At 40.3% G+C, this 17374-nt stretch overlaps 8 non-coding genes across 8 annotated transcripts; all 8 read left to right on the forward strand.

The window, feature by feature from the left end:
• The first annotated feature begins 3955 nt into the window (after positions 1-3955).
• On the forward strand, positions 3956-4029 carry trnat-agu (transfer RNA threonine (anticodon AGU)). The gene has a single exon. It is a non-coding gene; the product is annotated as a tRNA-Thr (tRNA).
• A 7781-nt stretch (positions 4030-11810) lies between these two features.
• Positions 11811-11882, forward strand: trnae-uuc (transfer RNA glutamic acid (anticodon UUC)). Its single transcript has one exon. It is a non-coding gene; the product is annotated as a tRNA-Glu (tRNA).
• Positions 11883-12325: 443 nt separating this feature from the next.
• trnah-gug (transfer RNA histidin (anticodon GUG)) lies at positions 12326-12401 on the forward strand. The gene has a single exon. It is a non-coding gene; the product is annotated as a tRNA-His (tRNA).
• Positions 12402-12906: 505 nt separating this feature from the next.
• Positions 12907-12978, forward strand: trnae-uuc (transfer RNA glutamic acid (anticodon UUC)). Its single transcript has one exon. It is a non-coding gene; the product is annotated as a tRNA-Glu (tRNA).
• Positions 12979-13420: 442 nt separating this feature from the next.
• On the forward strand, positions 13421-13492 carry trnah-gug (transfer RNA histidin (anticodon GUG)). Its single transcript has one exon. It is a non-coding gene; the product is annotated as a tRNA-His (tRNA).
• A 505-nt stretch (positions 13493-13997) lies between these two features.
• trnae-uuc (transfer RNA glutamic acid (anticodon UUC)) lies at positions 13998-14069 on the forward strand. Its single transcript has one exon. It is a non-coding gene; the product is annotated as a tRNA-Glu (tRNA).
• A 445-nt stretch (positions 14070-14514) lies between these two features.
• On the forward strand, positions 14515-14586 carry trnah-gug (transfer RNA histidin (anticodon GUG)). The gene has a single exon. It is a non-coding gene; the product is annotated as a tRNA-His (tRNA).
• Positions 14587-16670: 2084 nt separating this feature from the next.
• trnah-gug (transfer RNA histidin (anticodon GUG)) lies at positions 16671-16742 on the forward strand. The gene has a single exon. It is a non-coding gene; the product is annotated as a tRNA-His (tRNA).
• The last annotated feature ends 632 nt before the right edge of the window (positions 16743-17374 follow it).

Genomic DNA, 17374 nt, shown 5'->3' on the forward strand with positions numbered 1-17374 from the left:
AGTAAGTACAGGATTATTGTTATTCGTCAAATAGGGATAGTTTTTTGTTTAAGTGTTTATCAATGATCAAACTATTCAAAGAAAAATATTAAAACACATTAACTTTCTTCAAAAAAATTGTCACAGTCGAGAGGGTCAGAATAACGTACAACCAACTATAGTGAGCTGCTAAGAACATGTGTGACAGATGTAGCATTTTACAAAAACAAATGGCTGCACACAGCCTTGCAGGAGTAAACATTTGTGTGCATAAACCTGTAAACAACAAATACATTACTACACAAAAAGCAGTATATGTAATAAACTCAAAATAATAAAATAGGGTTGTCTCAGTTCACAACTATGAGTTGAAAATGATGAGGATATGCTGCCTGTCCTTGAACACACCAAGTGGATCCCCTCCACCATCCTCATCCATTGATCATGTTCTGAAAACAACAAACACAAAACAAAATGCAAGAACAATCACTAAATTGCACTCAGTTTAACTATTCTTATTTTTGGTTGAAATACATTTTATCATATTTTAATTAGGTTTTTAAAAATACTTACCTATTAGCTTAGCTGTGCCGTATCCGTGTTGTCTGTGCGTTCATCAACAGCTAATGAAAAAGCTGTGTAACTGCGTGACTCTTCGGCCAGCTGTGTTGACAGGTTTGCTGCTAGCTCTTTGACTCGGTCCGCGATGGTGTTTCTTGACAAACTGACATTTTTAAAAGTCTGTATCTGGTCGGGGCACACCTGCTCACACACCTTCAGCATGCACTGCTTCAAAAACGCACCCTCTGAAAAAGACTGAAGCGCGGGCGATTTCTTCAGCCACCATAAAGCTAGCTTTCACTGCTGCATCGTTTTTGGTTGTGGCTTTGGTGAACACATTCTGCTGCGATCGCAGTTTGCCTTTTAGTTTGCCCTCAATTTGTTGTTTTTCTTGAAGGCTAACTTTGGCATACTTGGCTTCATGTTTGGTGTCAAAGTGGCGACGTAGATTGTACTCTTTGACGACCGACACCGCCTCATAACACAAAAGACATACCGGTTTTTCTCCTTGAAGCACAAACATGTATTCGCCTTCCCATCTTTCTTGAAACTGCCTTCCATCTGCATCAATCTTTCTCTTCCTGGACATATCGGGATCATTTGTGGATATTCTCAATTTCACTTGTAGCATTAATTAAACACTGGATACACCTGCGATCTAGTGGCGGGATGCCGTCACTTCGCGGGTAACAATCACCATGCATTGTGGGAAATGTAGTTTATGGTTAATGCACGCTTTAAAGCAGCATAGACCTATTTTAAGACCAATTAAGCACTCGCGGGCCACATAAAATGCCGTGGCGGGCCACATCTGGCCCGCGGGCCTTGAGTTTGACACATGTGGGTTAAACTATTGAGTTGAGCTGTGTTCCAATAGGGTTTTGAGTCATAATGTTCTTTATTTTTAAATGCAGTGAGAACTACTGCCATAGAAAACTGTTATTTTCCAAATTATAATCCAACGAGGTGGTCAGCTATCGGGATGACTGCCGCGGGCTGCCTCTGTGGCAGTCGTTTTTTTCCCGTTAGCTGACCACCTTGTCGAGGATAATGATTATCCCTTACTTACTGACATGAGGACAAACCATAGTAAACTAACTTTATAAACTCAGTGGACATGACAACAGCTTTCTAAGATAGATCAAGCATCTTTGTTTTTGTTCAGTAAGAGACTTACGTCTAATTTTTAACATTGTGTCCTGCTTTAGTGAATAACTGTTCAGACGGGACCGTTATGCTTCTTGGTGCAGGCGTGTATGTGCATCTGTGATGATTATTACAGAACTGCATTCTGTCAGAAAATGATGCTTACTGTTTGGATAAGTGACTGGCATGCAGACTGGAATTTATGTCTGCCCTAAAAAATTAAACAAGTTATCTTGTTTATTGATTTCAGTGAATTGATGACCAAATAATCATCATTATCAATAAATTGATAATTGGTTCCAGCCCTACCTATAAGATTTATAATGAAGAAAAACAAATTAAGAAGGAACAGTTTCCACAGTGCAGTGATTTTCTCGTATGGTAAGCTGTTCTGCCATTTAATCCTTTTTTCATTGCTAGTTACCAAATTATTCTATCTGGCTCCGCATTTTCCTAGCTAGCTGGCCATATGACTTAGCTAGCTACAACATTTGCCTAGCCTGCAGCTGTTTGTGCCAACTAGCTGGCCATAAAACCTAGCTAGCTGCGCCAAAAAGCCAACGTGCTCTCCTTGGAGAGTCTCTGCTTGGAACACAGCTAGTTGCTGCTTTGGGCCACAAAATACTGCTCGTTAAACTAGCTAAGTATTTTATTCTGCTCACTAGTTATGCTACCTACATTTTATTAGACTAGTTAAGCTATCTAGGTCTTAAGAACAATTTTACCAAGCAGCTAACTAAACTAGCTATGCCCAACTGTAATAAAATTCTTGGGGAAAGGTTTGATAAATTACAATGATCCCAGCTAACAGGAAATCTGTTGATTTGTTATGTTTTTCAATGTTCTAACATTGCCACTGCTTGGCAGCAACATCGTGAGAATGTTTTGTGTTAGTTGGGATTATTTTAAACAATCTATATTTTTATGAGAAAGGTCTCTACTTAATAAAGATACATATATACTTCACCAAGCTGTTACTTTTATGCATGACAAAATAGGGGGTCGTTCCTATGTTCCCAAGGTCCTATGTTCCCTATATTTAGGCTATATGTCACATAATGGGAACATGTTCCCCAACTCATGAAATATTATCTGTGTTCAGTAGATAGAGACAGAGACAGTAAATCAATGATTTTCTGTCTTACTCCAGAAAACGATGTGAGCTAGGTCTATCAGCAAACAAATGGCTTAGCAACATAGAATCATTTCTAACTCAGTGGTTCTCAACCTTGGCCCTGGGGACCCCCTGTGTAGCTTGGTTTTGTTCCAAACACAAGTGCAAATCACTTCAATGAGTTTAATGAAAAAATAAAAAGAACTTGAAAATGTGTTAAATGACCTAATTATGAGTCTATTGATTCACCGCAGCATAAGTTTTCTCAGTTAAGATACCTCTTTGTATGTACTTGTTTGTAATATAGCACAATTAACAAATGTGGGGGCATTGATTCTTCATGGCATGCATACTTATTTCTGACAATGTGGCCTAAGAGGGTCAATAATCCCTCTAAACATGGAAGGCGGTACTAGTATGAAACTTGAGTGGTGGTGCGTGAAGTTGGTGGAATGTGACCATTTGCGTTGTAGTTTCAATATTGAAATTTGTTAGCAACTTACCAAATAAAAGCACATAACAGCTTGGAAATTTGAGCCCAACTCATGCAGTATATCAGCAAATGCCATTGGCACTGTTATCCATTCCTTTTGGGGTCACACCTGTTCTGTGCAATGTAATTTAATTTCACTCCAGATCTTGCTGAACAATGATTTTAGAATTTTATGTTGACATGGTGAAGATTGCTCTTTGTGAATTGAGCATTATCAAAGTTTTTAATTTTTCAACATGGTTCTGCAGGTGACGTGATGATTCGGAACAACTGTGGTTAAGCTTGCTCAGAAATTAGAAGACTGTCAGTCGTCGCTGAGTGGGCCCGAACCACCATAATGCTGGAGGGTATCAGGTGACAAGGGAGGGTCAGCAGCAGTGATTGGTGCTTCTCACCCCCGTAGTTTGGTCCCGCAAGCTCAGTTGGTGGAGCATGGGATGCTTGATGTCGGGCATGTGGATTCCGAGCTACATGTTGGGTGTTATGTTTTACTCTTGTGCTTTAAAATAAAATTTCATTGCAAGTGATTTAAGTATCAGAATCTGTCTTTCTAGCCATATTTGGAAGGTAATGGCTAAATATGTAGCAGTGACATGTTGCAGCTGCTTTAGAACAGGAACAGATGACACCGTAACTGTGCTCTACAGAGAATTTCTTTGGCTGGTGCCGTGGCTTAGTTGGTTAAAGTGCCTGTCTAGTAAACAGGAGATCCTGGGTTCGAATCCCAGCGGTGCCTTGTTTTCCACTTCTGCGTGTGCTTCCTTGGTGCTGTTGATGAATCCAGTGAGCTGTTTGTGGTCCAGCTAACAAAGTGAATCTTTGTGTAAACTAAATGCAGTGATCGATTCAAATAGCTAACTTACTCATTTGACCCAATTGTGGTCTTTGCATAAATAAAGATAAGCGTTTCACCAATCCAAAGCTTTGCCATACGTAATAGTAGAAAATTGTAGGAAATTTGTCACATTACAAATGGATAATCAAGGTGATACCTTTGTTTAGCTGTAAACCCTGTCTGTAGTTGCATACTTGTAAGAAGCCCCCACCAAAATAGGGGGAGTATCTGAGCAGCGAAGGAATGCAAGTAGTCTTTCCCGGTGCTATTGGAACAGGATTAATTTAATGTTCTCTCAATTATCTGATTCCAACATAATGTTTTAACCTTTTCTCTGTGCTAACGGTCATGCATAGACAGAGGAGACTGCTTTATGCCAGCAGTGTGGCTCTACACAGATTTCCATCTGTCTTGGGAGACCCGGATGTGCCGCTGGCTTGTGTAGCCTGGATAGATACAATTGTTTTCGGGCCACGATTTGATTCAAGGCAGTAATGCGTGCTCTGATTGGCCACTTCTTTAGATTCTTGGAAGATAACATGGATTTCGTTGGACCGAAAATTACAGACACTCACGGCTGCCTTGGATTGGGGCGCCAACAAGGAACCCTTGTTTTCCTTTTTAAGGAAAAAAAAGATCATGTAACTTTCATTAAATACATAGGCCTAATTAGCTTCCAAAGCGATATTTTGTACTCTTTTTGTAGCCTCTCACTTGCACTTTTGTCACTTTTATTACCTGTGAACACTTTTTCACTGTCCCTTTAGTCTGGTTATTATTCTTACCCCTCTGCTTACTGGAACCTGCCCCACTTTCCCAGAACTTCACTATTTATTTATTTTTTCTTAATGTTGCGCACGCCATCTACCTCACTCTTAAGACAGCAGGGTCGTAACACTGAAGGTTTCATTTCGATTCTCTTTCTCACTCCCTCTCTCTCTCTCTCTCTCTCTCTCTCTCTCTCTCTATTGACATGACAGAATTGTGGAATTTTATTGCCAAAGCTTACTGGAGGAGAAAAAGGAACACATAATATTAAATCTTTGGACAATATAAAACAGCAACACAGTGGCGTGTGAGCTCGTATTGTGTGCATGTGAGTAAATGTGTTGTGGTTGTTGCATCACTCACTATCCCTCAGACTGCAGCAGGCAGAAAAAAACTGCAGAAAGTGTAGAGTGATTTGAATGGTTTCAGGACCAATAATTACAGAAACTCATGCCTGCCTTGGAGCCCCAACGTGGCATTCAGATGACAACTGGATTCTTGGTATTGATGCGTGTCCTGAATGGCTATTTCTTTCCAATCTTGATAGCGGTCAGGGATTTTATTGGATTTCACAACCAATCATTACAGAAAGCATACACTGAATAAAGAAGCATGTTTGATGACAAAAACGCTGTTAATCAAAGTTATATCGGATTAAATGTAGTTATTGTACTGTGTCACTCACACCAACCATCCTGCCAGCTATATGTTGCTGCTAAACTTTCCAACCCTGGCAGTTGTCTGGAAAGATGAGATATTTACACGCACCACCAATTGGCGTTCTTTCACATTCACCCAAGTAAAATGTTAATCTGAAAATATTGACAAAATACATTTTGTCGTCTGAAAAATATTTCTGTATTTTTATCTGTCTCATACTGATCAGTAATTCTCTCTCTCTCTCTCTCTCTCTCTCTCAATTCAATACAATTTGTTTTATTGGCATGAAATACATACAGTAAATATTGCCAAAGCATTACATAAAAAAACAAAAAAACACACACACACACACACAAATACAGGAATCATAATTTAGTCTATGTTCTAGGGCGGTGTTTCCTAGAGTAAAGCAGTATCTGCTTTCCTGAGATCTGGGCTTTCTTTGGAAGACCATAATTTTGGTCTTTTTCAAATTTACTGTCTAGGCCCAGTTTTGACAGTATTTCTCCAGCAGGTCCAGATGCTGCTGTAGCCCCTGTGCAGTGGGCGACAGCAGCACCAGGTCATCTGCATAGAGCAGAAATTTTACGTCCATTTTATTTAGAGTGAGGCCAGGAGCTGCAGATTTTTCCAGTAACACCGCTAACTCATTTATATAAATATTCACAATATCTATAACGTCAATCTGGGTTTTGTGGTTGGTGATGTTTCAGATTTGATAGATGTCTTAATTTTTTCCTTATTGATTTGCTTTTGTCATCAAACCATTTTTCTTTTGAAGTTGATTTTTGATTATTTTTCTGTTTAATTATTTTGAGGTTAGCTTTAATTGCTGATTGATGGAAAATGTCATTTATCATTTTAACTGCCAGATTTATGCCAGTTTGCTTAGGTTTATATTGTGTTAAAATGAAACTGTTAATACGGTTAGTAATTTCAGTGGAACTGATTGCTTTGGTAAATTCGTCCATGTTGTCTGCAGCCCATCTGTATGTCGGATTGAGATTGTACAGCTTAGAGGTCTGTGTTTCAGTGTTCCTGGGTTGTCCAATTCTTTTCAGGTACACGTTGATTTGACAGTGGTCTGAAAATGGGGTTTGTGGTCTGACAGTGAATGCACTGATGAAAGAGGGGTCCATGTCAGTGATGGCATAGTCGACTACACTAGTCCCAAGAGCTGCGCAGTAAGTGAACCTTCCTAAAGAGTCCCCTCTGATGCTGCCATTAAGAATGTACAGGCCTAGGGCTTGACAGAGATGCACTAACTCCCTACCATTTTTATTCACAGCACGGTCAGGGTTGTTTCTCTGCGTTGGGGTTGGTATTAAATTTAGAGGAGTTTGTCCGAATATATGTCTGTTTCCATTGTTATTTATGCAATCTAGCTCTGTTCCAGTCCTAGCGTTAAAATATCCACACAGTAGCACATGGAAATGGCTGATTTCTGTGTGGAGATTATGGAAAAATTCCACATCATAATAAGGGGATTCAGTAGGGGGGGGTGTAGGCCGCACACAGGTACACATCATTATCGCACATGACTATTCCTGTTTTAATCTTTAGCCATATGTGTGTTGGGCCTCGTTTTCCTGGGGTGATGTGCACTGCCAGGTCTTCCTTAAACCATATTATGATTCCCCCAGAGTCTCTGCCGTGCTTGACATGGTTTAATTTCAATGATGGCAGTATGATTTCCCTGTAACCTGAGGGACAGTGAGTCAGTGCATACAAACGACACCATGTTTCTAACAAAACAATTACATCATAACTATTTACATTATTAATAAAGTCAGGGTTTGTGCTCTTGAGCCCAAAGGCAGAGGAGCACATACTCTCTCTCTCACTCTCTCTCTCTCTCTCTCTCTTTCTCTCTCTACTGTGTCCGTCATGTGTAAATTGTAATAATAATGCATATAAATGAACCGTAAGATACTTAAATCCGGAGACAGACATACATACACAAAGCCTGCATGTTAAACCGTAGGCTATGAACAAATTCTGTTCCCGGTGATCTACCACCTTGTATGGTTTCACTCCAACCCATAACAAAGCAGGCCTCATTCAACAGCAATCTTGTTGAGCTGGTGAGTGACATTCTACCAGAAACGTACATTTCCACTTCTAAAAATCTTGGGGGAAAAAGATCTTATTCTTGAATCTAAACATTGAGTCATATGGAGGACATGTTAAACTATAAGAAACATATCATGCCATCTCAGCATGTTTTTATGCTTGAATAAAATAGCCTACATTTTCATATGCATTTCACCCCTAAAACGTCAGGCCCTGTCACAGACAAATTTGTATATGATAGAATGGTTTCCTAGTGAATTTCTTTGATAAAAATAGCATTTTCTTATTCATCACATGTCCCTGATTGTATCTAACATGGTTTTGTAATTCCTATAAGAAATATAAGCAACTTTTCAGTCAACTAGGGTCAGGCCCTGTCGCAGAATAACCGTCAAGGCACTCATATAGTTGTAAAAGAAACTACCTTTACATAGGAGATTTTTACAAAAATGTAAGGGTGGATATATACCCCCACCTTCATCTACACAGTTAAAGAGATTAATTCATCAATATTTTCTCAAATAGTCCATTTTTATATCATAATGTCCTGTGTGACAGGACTGACCGTTTGTTGATGCAGGAAAAGTTAAAAGTTTTGTGTTCTTTAATTAAGTTTTGGTAAGCATTCCTATTTTAAATTATTAGTATGATTTTAATGTTAATGTAATATTAGACTAATATGTTGAAGTTCAGCCAAGGACATATAATAAGGACCTAATTCATTAGAATATGACTGACAACTGATATAGTCCAAACATCTTTTTAATTCAATGAACTAATTTCTGAATTTTTCAATATAAAAACATATTTCATTTAACAATATAAAATATAAAAACATAGTTAAAACATATTTCAATATAAAAATATATTTCATTTAACAATAACATGGCCAGATACAATAACAATAATAATAACAACAAACAAATTCTCTTTTACTTTGGATTCCTTCCAACTTGATTTTGGGAAAAAGTGACAGCCCTACTCCACAAGCTTTTTGGATCTCATGGTGACAGGCGGTTACATGTCCTCTCTGGTGGGCCAGAAGAATCGGTTCACTCCCACACGGTGCATGCTTCTCACTTGTGCCTGAACCTCATCAATGGCGGTGATGATGCCTGGGTAGAGGTCTCCGTCATATTTTATGACCCATTCGGTCTCTTCTGTCGTTGGTGTGCTTGGTGTGTTGAAGCTGAATGCCTTTGTGTTATAGCATGTGCACTGTAAAATCTTGTCTACAGTGCACATGCAGCTCACATCCCTTTACAACATCTGCCCAGGAGAGGTAGTTACAACCTGGTGTATTCTCATTGTTGATGGGACTTGGGGGATGCTGTCTGGCATGTCCTTCATTGACCTGTCAATGGACACTTCACTTACGTATAAAAGTTTAATAGTGGTGCCTGTGTGCACCAAGGCCTCAAACATCCATTGCATTGGGATGTCGCGGCCGTGGCTCACCAACCGATCTGCACTCCTCTTCATAACACATCCAACCCCATCTGGCGCCCCTTTCCCGTGGCTGGTCTCGAAGAAATTCCACGTGCCAGCTTGGAATCCCTTTTTGTGGAGGAGGGAGGTGAAGAGGCAGAAGTTCCCCTTCTGGCGGTAGTGCATACAAGGTCCATCGCTGAGGAAATGGACCACTGTGACAGCAGGGAAGAGGTTTTTGACATAGGACAGAATGGGGCTTAGATGTTCCCATATGGCTGGGGGCCCCTTCAGTCGTGATGACGAGATGCTGCTAAGCACACTGGCTCAGCATCTGGTCCTACATATAAAACTCCAGTGTGCAACGTTGCTTGCTCATGGGATACACCAAAGTGCACTGCCTGGATCTCAGATGCATATTTACATATGTAATTCTCAGAGAAGTCCACATATATGATACATTCGTTCTCAGTCATGTTCCTCTTCAGTTCTCTGCAGTATCTGTACTGTTGTCGGATGTTGAATGCATGGCGTTTGAATTTCACAAGCATGCCGTTGAAGAGCTTGATGAGATCATCTAGCATGCTCTCAACCTTCTTTTTGACTGTATTCTTGAAGGTTGTTTCAATGTAGTCCTTTGGTTGTCCTTTTGTGTCCTCTGTGACCTACTGCATGTATGCTACTTGGGTGGAGCCTTCATACTCCCTGAGCAATGGGAAGTCCTTCTCTTTGCAGTTCCCACAGTCATTGTACATGTACTCTTTGTTCGTTTGGTCACAACAGATATCTGCCATCAACGTTTCCAGTTCAGGGGTGTTGAGCAACTTCATGCTGCAAAACTTTTGAGCTACAAAGCTCAAGTTCTCATGCAATTTGCACAAGCATGTTTCCCTATCAGAAAGCGTTAGGTGCACTACTGATACGGTGATTTGTATAATGTTCTTTACGGTGGTGCATTTGCTTTGAATTGTAAGTGTTTCCGAGCTAAGTCAGCTTATTGTGTAACCAACAATCCATTGTATTCATACTGCCGGTCGCCATTTTATATTTGGGAATGCCACGTGCTTACGCGTTTTCTAGAGTGATGAATCAAGCTTCACTATCTGGCAGTCTGAGAGACGAATCTGGGTTTGGCGGAATGGATAGTGCCAACTGGTAAGTTTGATGGAGGAGGAATAATGGTCTGGGGCTGTTTTTCATGGTTTGGGCTAAGCCCCTTAGTTCAAGTGAAGGGAAATCTTAATGCTACAACATACAGGGACATTCTAGAAAATTCCAATGTGTCGGTAACAGTTTGGGGAGGGCCCTTTCCTGTTCCAATGCCCCCATGCACAAAGCAAAGTCTGTAAAGAAATGGTTTGGTGGGGAAGAACTTGACTGGCCTGCACAGGGTCCTGACCTCTACCCCATCAAACACGGGTGGAATGAATTGGAATGCTGACTGCAAGCCAGGTCTTATGCCCAACATCACTGTCCAAAGTCACTAATGCTGTTGTGACTGAATGGAAGCGAATTCTTGCAGCCATGTTCCAAAATATACTGGAAAGCCTTCCCAGATTAGCAGAGCCTGTTAAAGCAACAGGGGGGTCCAATTTGGAATGAGATGTTCAACAAGTACATATGGGTGTGATGTTCAGGTGTCCACATACAGGAAATGTATTTTCCATCAGTGGATAATAAGGGGCTTAGCTGGATGATTTCTGTGACATAAATATGGAAGGTATTTATTTAATTATTTGATGCTTGATGTGGCATGTAATAAACTTAATGGGATAAGTTTCTACATTAACAATTAAACAATACATTTTACTGCATACTACTGCTGTACACATTGATATGATATGAATTATTAATACCGTATGTGATTAAAAGCATATAAAGTTGCATGTAAAGTGAAAGTAAATGTATAAAGCAAATATAAGTGTAATGAAAATTCTGCATTTCATGATGGTATATCATGCTGTTAGAATCTGGAATATTACACACTATTCTGTCACAAGTGTTTTTGTTTTTGTTTTGTTTGTTTTGACTGTTGTAATGGTCAGTCCGTATTGAACTTGACTGGGGAAGGAATAAAAGCTCATGGCTAAGATGATTTCCAGTGTCCGTTTCATGCACCTGCCATGGCCCGGATGCCTTCGCTGCAGATTACCCCAGTGTGATCGCCAGTGCTTGGTGTTACAAGTACTGAGACATTTGAAGGATTTTGGTACCCTTATCTTAAAAAAGGTCTGTTTTTATATTACTATTTTTGAGTGAAGGTTACTTTAGTTAACTGGTAACAAACAGTTAAAACCCCTCACTTATCCAACATGTAAAATCTATTTAGTTAATTCTTTTCAAAGATAGATATATTTTAATTGCTGATTTTGTTGATCGGCAGAACAATCTGTTGGATCATCCTTCATCAGATGTGACTCGCAACCAGAAAAAATTAATGAAATTGAAATGAAATGAATAAATTCACATCTAATCAAAAGAAAAGGTTCAACTACCTTAAAAAACTAAATTTATGAAGTTCTTTGTAAATTGTTATTTCTCTTTTTGTTTTCCAAGGCAAATGTGATTGACGTTGTGATCGTACCGACTTTGGTTTGAATCTGTGTCACGGCGTACTTTGGGCTTTAGTTGTCTCATGTTTATGTTGCAAGATTTAATTTTGCTTGTATCGTATTGATGAAAATCCTTGTTACTACATAGTTTCACAAGTGTTATGTTTTTTTTTTTTTGGTCAGTCTAGTATTGTGCGCCTTTCCCATATGGTCTAGCGGTTAGGATTCCTGGTTTTCACCCAGGCGGCCCGGGTTCGACTCCCGGTATGGGAAAATGACCTTTTAAATCAAAAAAGATCAGAGGAATGAGCTGTGGTCTGTGCTCAAAGGAATTTCTGTGATTGGCTTCTCTGTCTGTGACTTACCAAAGAAAAACATCCAGCAAGTGATTGACATGTCCGACAGCCTCGTTCTTATTGAAGCTGCACAAGTTTATCCAAAAAGAAACTGACAACATGCAGCTTCCTATGTGGGCAGTATCAAACTGGTCATGCATTTTTTTTTTTTTCAAAAGGATGACAAACTTGTCTTTAGAATATTTGGATATACTGATATTCCTCTACTGGTTCCAAAAGAGGACCACGTCAAGGTTCTCATATAGTCTTGCCCTAAGGATTCCAGGTCACCCAGCTCCTCCAGTCTCCTCGGAATCAATTCCAGGAATGGGAAGCACCAGAGGTGGAAACAGCATTCCCAGTAGCATCCGTTGGCCGCATGCCGTGATCGTATAGTGGTTAGTACTCTGCGTTGTGGCCGCAGCAACCAACCCCGGTTCGAATCCGGGTCACGGCAACTTTTGGGTAAGTGACTCATTTGAGTCATGTTTTAATTTCTGAAGACTTTGTTTTGCTTCTGTCGTATTAATAAAAGTTCTTGTTCGTAAATAGTTTCAGGAGTGTTATATCCCTCTGTGTGTTTTCCAGGGCAAGATTGCACAGGTTTTCTCGTATAAAAACTTGAATGTTTAATTCACATAGTGAATTTTCTTGAAAAACTGTGGTTAATGTTTCTTAATTGTTCATAACATTTTCAGAGCACTACAGGCAATGTGGTATAGGGGAGCTGGATGGCACCCATCAACTGCATTCAATGATCGTGTAGCGGTTAGTGATCGACGTCGTAGTCATACCGATTTTGGTTTAAATCCAAGTCACGGCGTACTTTGGGCTTTGGTTGTGTCATGCTTATGTTGAAAGCTTTAATTTTGCTTGTACCGTATTGATGAAAATCCTTGTAACTACATAGTTTCACAAGTGTTATGTTTTTTTTTTTTGGTCAGTCTAGTATTGTGCGCCTTTCCCATATGGTCTAGCGGTTAGGATTCCTGGTTTTCACCCAGGCGGCCCGGGTTCGACTCCCGGTATGGGAAAATGACCTTTTAAATCAAAAAAGATCAGAGGAATGAGCTGTGGTCTGTGCTCAAAGGAATTTCTGTGATTGGCTTCTCTGTCTGTGACTTACCAAAGAAAAACATCCAGCAAGTGATTGACATGTCCGACAGCCTCGTTCTTATTGAAGCTGCACAAGTTTATCCAAAAAGAAACTGACAACATGCAGCTTCCTATGTGGGCAGTATCAAACTGGTCATGCATTTTTTTTTTTTCAAAAGGATGACAAACTTGTCTTTAGAATATTTGGATATACTGATATTCCTCTACTGGTTCCAAAAGAGGACCACGTCAAGGTTCTCATATAGTCTTGCCCTAAGGATTCCAGGTCACCCAGCTCCTCCAGTCTCCTCGGAATCAATTCCAGGAATGGGAAGCACCAGAGGTGGAAACAGCATTCCCAGTAGCATCCGTTGGCCGCATGCCGTGATCGTATAGTGGTTAGTACTCTGCGTTGTGGCCGCAGCAACCCCGGTTCGAATCCGGGTCACGGCAACTTTTGGGTACGTGACTCATTTGAGTCATGTTTTAATTTCTGAAGACTTTGTTTTGCTTCTGTCGTATTAATAAAAGTTCTTGTTCGTAAATAGTTTCAGGAGTGTTATATCCCTCTGTGTGTTTTCCAGGGCAAGATTGCACAGGTTTTCTCGTATAAAAACTTGAATGTTTAATTCACATAGTGAATTTTCTTGAAAAACTGTGGTTAATGTTTCTTAATTGTTCATAACATTTTCAGAGCACTACAGGCAATGTGGTATAGGGGAGCTGGATGGCACCCATCAACTGCATTCAATGATCGTGTAGCGGTTAGTGATCGACGTCGTAGTCATACCGATTTTGGTTTAAATCCAAGTCACGGCGTACTTTGGGCTTTGGTTGTGTCATGCTTATGTTGAAAGCTTTCATTTTGCTTGTACCGTATTGATGAAAATCCTTGTAACTACATAGTTTCACAAGTGTTATGTTTTTTTTTTTTGGTCAGTCTAGTATTGTGCGCCTTTCCCATATGGTCTAGCGGTTAGGATTCCTGGTTTTCACCCAGGTGGCCCGGGTTCGACTCCCGGTATGGGAAAATGACCTTTTAAATCAAAAAAGATCAGAGGAATGAGCTGTGGTCTGTGCTCAAAGGAATTTCTGTGATTGGCTTCTCTGTCTGTGACTTACCAAAGAAAAACATCCAGCAAGTGATTGACATGTCCGACAGCCTCGTTCTTATTGAAGCTGCACAAGTTTATCCAAAAAAAAACTGACAACATGCAGCTTCCTATGTGGGCAGTATCAAACTGGTCATGCATTTTTTTTTTTTTTTCAAAAGGATGACAAACTTGTCTTTAGAATATTTGGATATACTGATATTCCTCTACTGGTTCCAAAAGAGGACCACGTCAAGGTTCTCATATAGTCTTGCCCTAAGGATTCCAGGTCACCCAGCTCCTCCAGTCTCCTCGGAATCAATTCCAGGAATGGGAAGCACCAGAGGTGGAAACAGCATTCCCAGTAGCATCCGTTGGCCGCATGCCGTGATCGTATAGTGGTTAGTACTCTGCGTTGTGGCCGCAGCAACCCCGGTTCGAATCCGGGTCACGGCAACTTTTGGGTACGTGACTCATTTGAGTCATGTTTTAATTTCTGAAGACTTTGTTTTGCTTCTGTCGTATTAATAAAAGTTCTTGTTCGTAAATAGTTTCAGGAGTGTTATATCCCTCTGTGTGTTTTCCAGGGCAAGATTGCACAGGTTTTCTCGTATAAAAACTTGAATGTTTAATTCACATAGTGAATTTTCTTGAAAAACTGTGGTTAATGTTTCTTAATTGTTCATAACATTTTCAGAGCACTACAGGCAATGTGGTATAGGGGAACTGGATGGCACCCATCAACTGCATTCAATGATCGTGTAGCGGTTAGTGATCGACGTCGTAGTCATACCGATTTTGGTTTAAATCCAAGTCACGGCGTACTTTGGGCTTTGGTTGTGTCATGCTTATGTTGAAAGCTTTAATTTTGCTTGTACCGTATTGATGAAAATCCTTGTAACTACATAGTTTCACAAGTGTTATGTTTTTTTTTTTTGGTCAGTCTAGTATTGTGCGCCTTTCCCATATGGTCTAGCGGTTAGGATTCCTGGTTTTCACCCAGGCGGCCCGGGTTCGACTCCGGTATGGGAAAATGACCTTTTAAATCAAAAAGATCAGAGGAATGAGCTGTGGTCTGTGCTCAAAGGAATTTCTGTGATTGGCTTCTCTGTCTGTGACTTACCAAAGAAAACATCCAGCAAGTGATTGACATGTCCGACAGCCTCGTTCTTATTGAAGCTGCACAAGTTTATCCAAAAGAAACTGACAACATGCAGCTTCCTATGTGGGCAGTATCAAACTGGTCATGCATTTTTTTTTTTTTCAAAGGATGACAAACTTGTCTTTAGAATATTTGGATATACTGATATTCCTCTACTGGTTCCAAAAGAGGACCACGTCAAGGTTCTCAATAGTCTTGCCCTAAGGATTCCAGGTCACCCAGCTCCTCCAGTCTCCTCGAATCAATTCCAGGAATGGAAGCACCAGAGGTGGAAACAGCATTCCCAGTAGCATCCGTTGGCCGCATGCCGTGATCGTATAGTGGTTAGTACTCTGCGTTGTGGCCGCAGCAACCCCGGTTCGAATCCGGTCACGGCAACTTTTGGGTACGTGACTCATTTGAGTCATGTTTTAATTTCTGAAGACTTTGTTTTGCTTCTGTCGTATTAATACAGTTCTTGTTCGTAAATAGTTTCAGGAGTGTTATATCCCTCTGGTGTTTTCAGGGCAAGATTGCACAGGTTTTCTCGTATAAAAACTTGAATGTTTAATTCACATAGTGAATTTTCTTGAAAACTGTGGTTAATGTTTCTAATTGTTCATAACATTTTCAGAGCACTACAGGCAATGTGGTATAGGGGAGCTGGATGGCACCCATCAACTGCATTCAATGATCGTGTAGCGGTTAGTGATCGACGTCGTAGTCATACCGATTTTGGTTTAAATCAAGTCATGGCGTACTTTGGGCTTTGGTTGTGTCATGCTTATGTTGAAAGCTTTCATTTTGCTTGTACCGTATTGATGAAAACCTTGTAACTACATAGTTTCACAAGTGTTATGTTTTTTTTGGTCAGTCTAGTATTGTGCGCCTTTCCCATATGGTCTAGCGGTTAGATTCCTGGTTTCACCCAGGCGGCCCGGTTCGACTCCCGTATGGGAAAATGACCTTTTAAATCAAAAAGATCAGAGGAATGAGCTGTGGTCTGTGCTCAAAGGAATTTCTGTGATTGGCTTCTCTGTCTGTGACTTACCAAAGAAAAACATCCAGCAAGTGATTGACATGTCCGACAGCCTCGTTCTTATTGAAGCTGCACAAGTTTATCCAAAAAGAAACTGACAACATGCAGCTTCCTATGTGGGCAGTATCAAACTGGTCATGCATTTTTTTTTTTCAAAAGGATGACAAACTTGTCTGTAGAATATTTGGATATACTGATATTCCTCTACTGGTTCCAAAAGAGGACCACGTCAAGGTTCTCATATAGTCTTGCCCTAAGGATTCCAGGTCACCCAGCTCCTCCAGTCTCCTCGGAATCAATTCCAGGAATGGAAGCACCAGAGGTGGAAACAGCATTCCCAGTAGCATCCGTTGGCCGCATGCCGTGATCGTATAGTGGTTAGTACTCTGCGTTGTGGCCGCAGCAACCCCGGTTCGAATCCGGGTCACGGCAACTTTTGGGTACGTGACTCATTTGAGTCATGTTTTAATTTCTGAAGACTTTGTTTTGCTTCTGTCGTATTAATAAAAGTTCTTGTTCGTAAATAGTTTCAGGAGTGTTATATCCCTCTTTGTGTTTTCAGAGGCAACGCTGCATAGAACAACCCGGGCATGACTCCTTGTACGCGAATGTTCAAACCAAAAAGACAGCAGAACTTAAGAATTGATCTATACAAAGATCTTTACTTTTTTTTTAAAAAAATCTTGTATTCCTCATATAGTTTCTAAAGAGGGCCTTGCTAAGCTTTTCATATAGTGTAGCAGTAAGTGTTCCTGCTTCTCACCTAGGCTCCCCAGTATCAACTCCGTGAATGGGAATTTCCAGTCTGTGGTCATGCTTTGATAACAAATTTGTCTTTGCATGGTTTAGAAAATTTTACTTTCCTGTTCCTGTTTTTAAAGAGGGCCTCGCCATGCTTCTTATATAGTCTAGCCCTATATATTCCTGGTATTCATAGAAAATAAAGATACATTTCCTCTTACCCTATGTGCCATCTATCCATACAGATAGTTTTGCTGAGATTTGGCAACTATCTACTGCAGCTCACCCTTATAAAATGGACCTTAATGGGACTAACGTGTGTG

This window comes from Anguilla rostrata, chromosome 9 (genome assembly GCF_018555375.3).
Source record: "Anguilla rostrata isolate EN2019 chromosome 9, ASM1855537v3, whole genome shotgun sequence".
Classification (NCBI taxonomy): domain Eukaryota; kingdom Metazoa; phylum Chordata; class Actinopteri; order Anguilliformes; family Anguillidae; genus Anguilla; species Anguilla rostrata.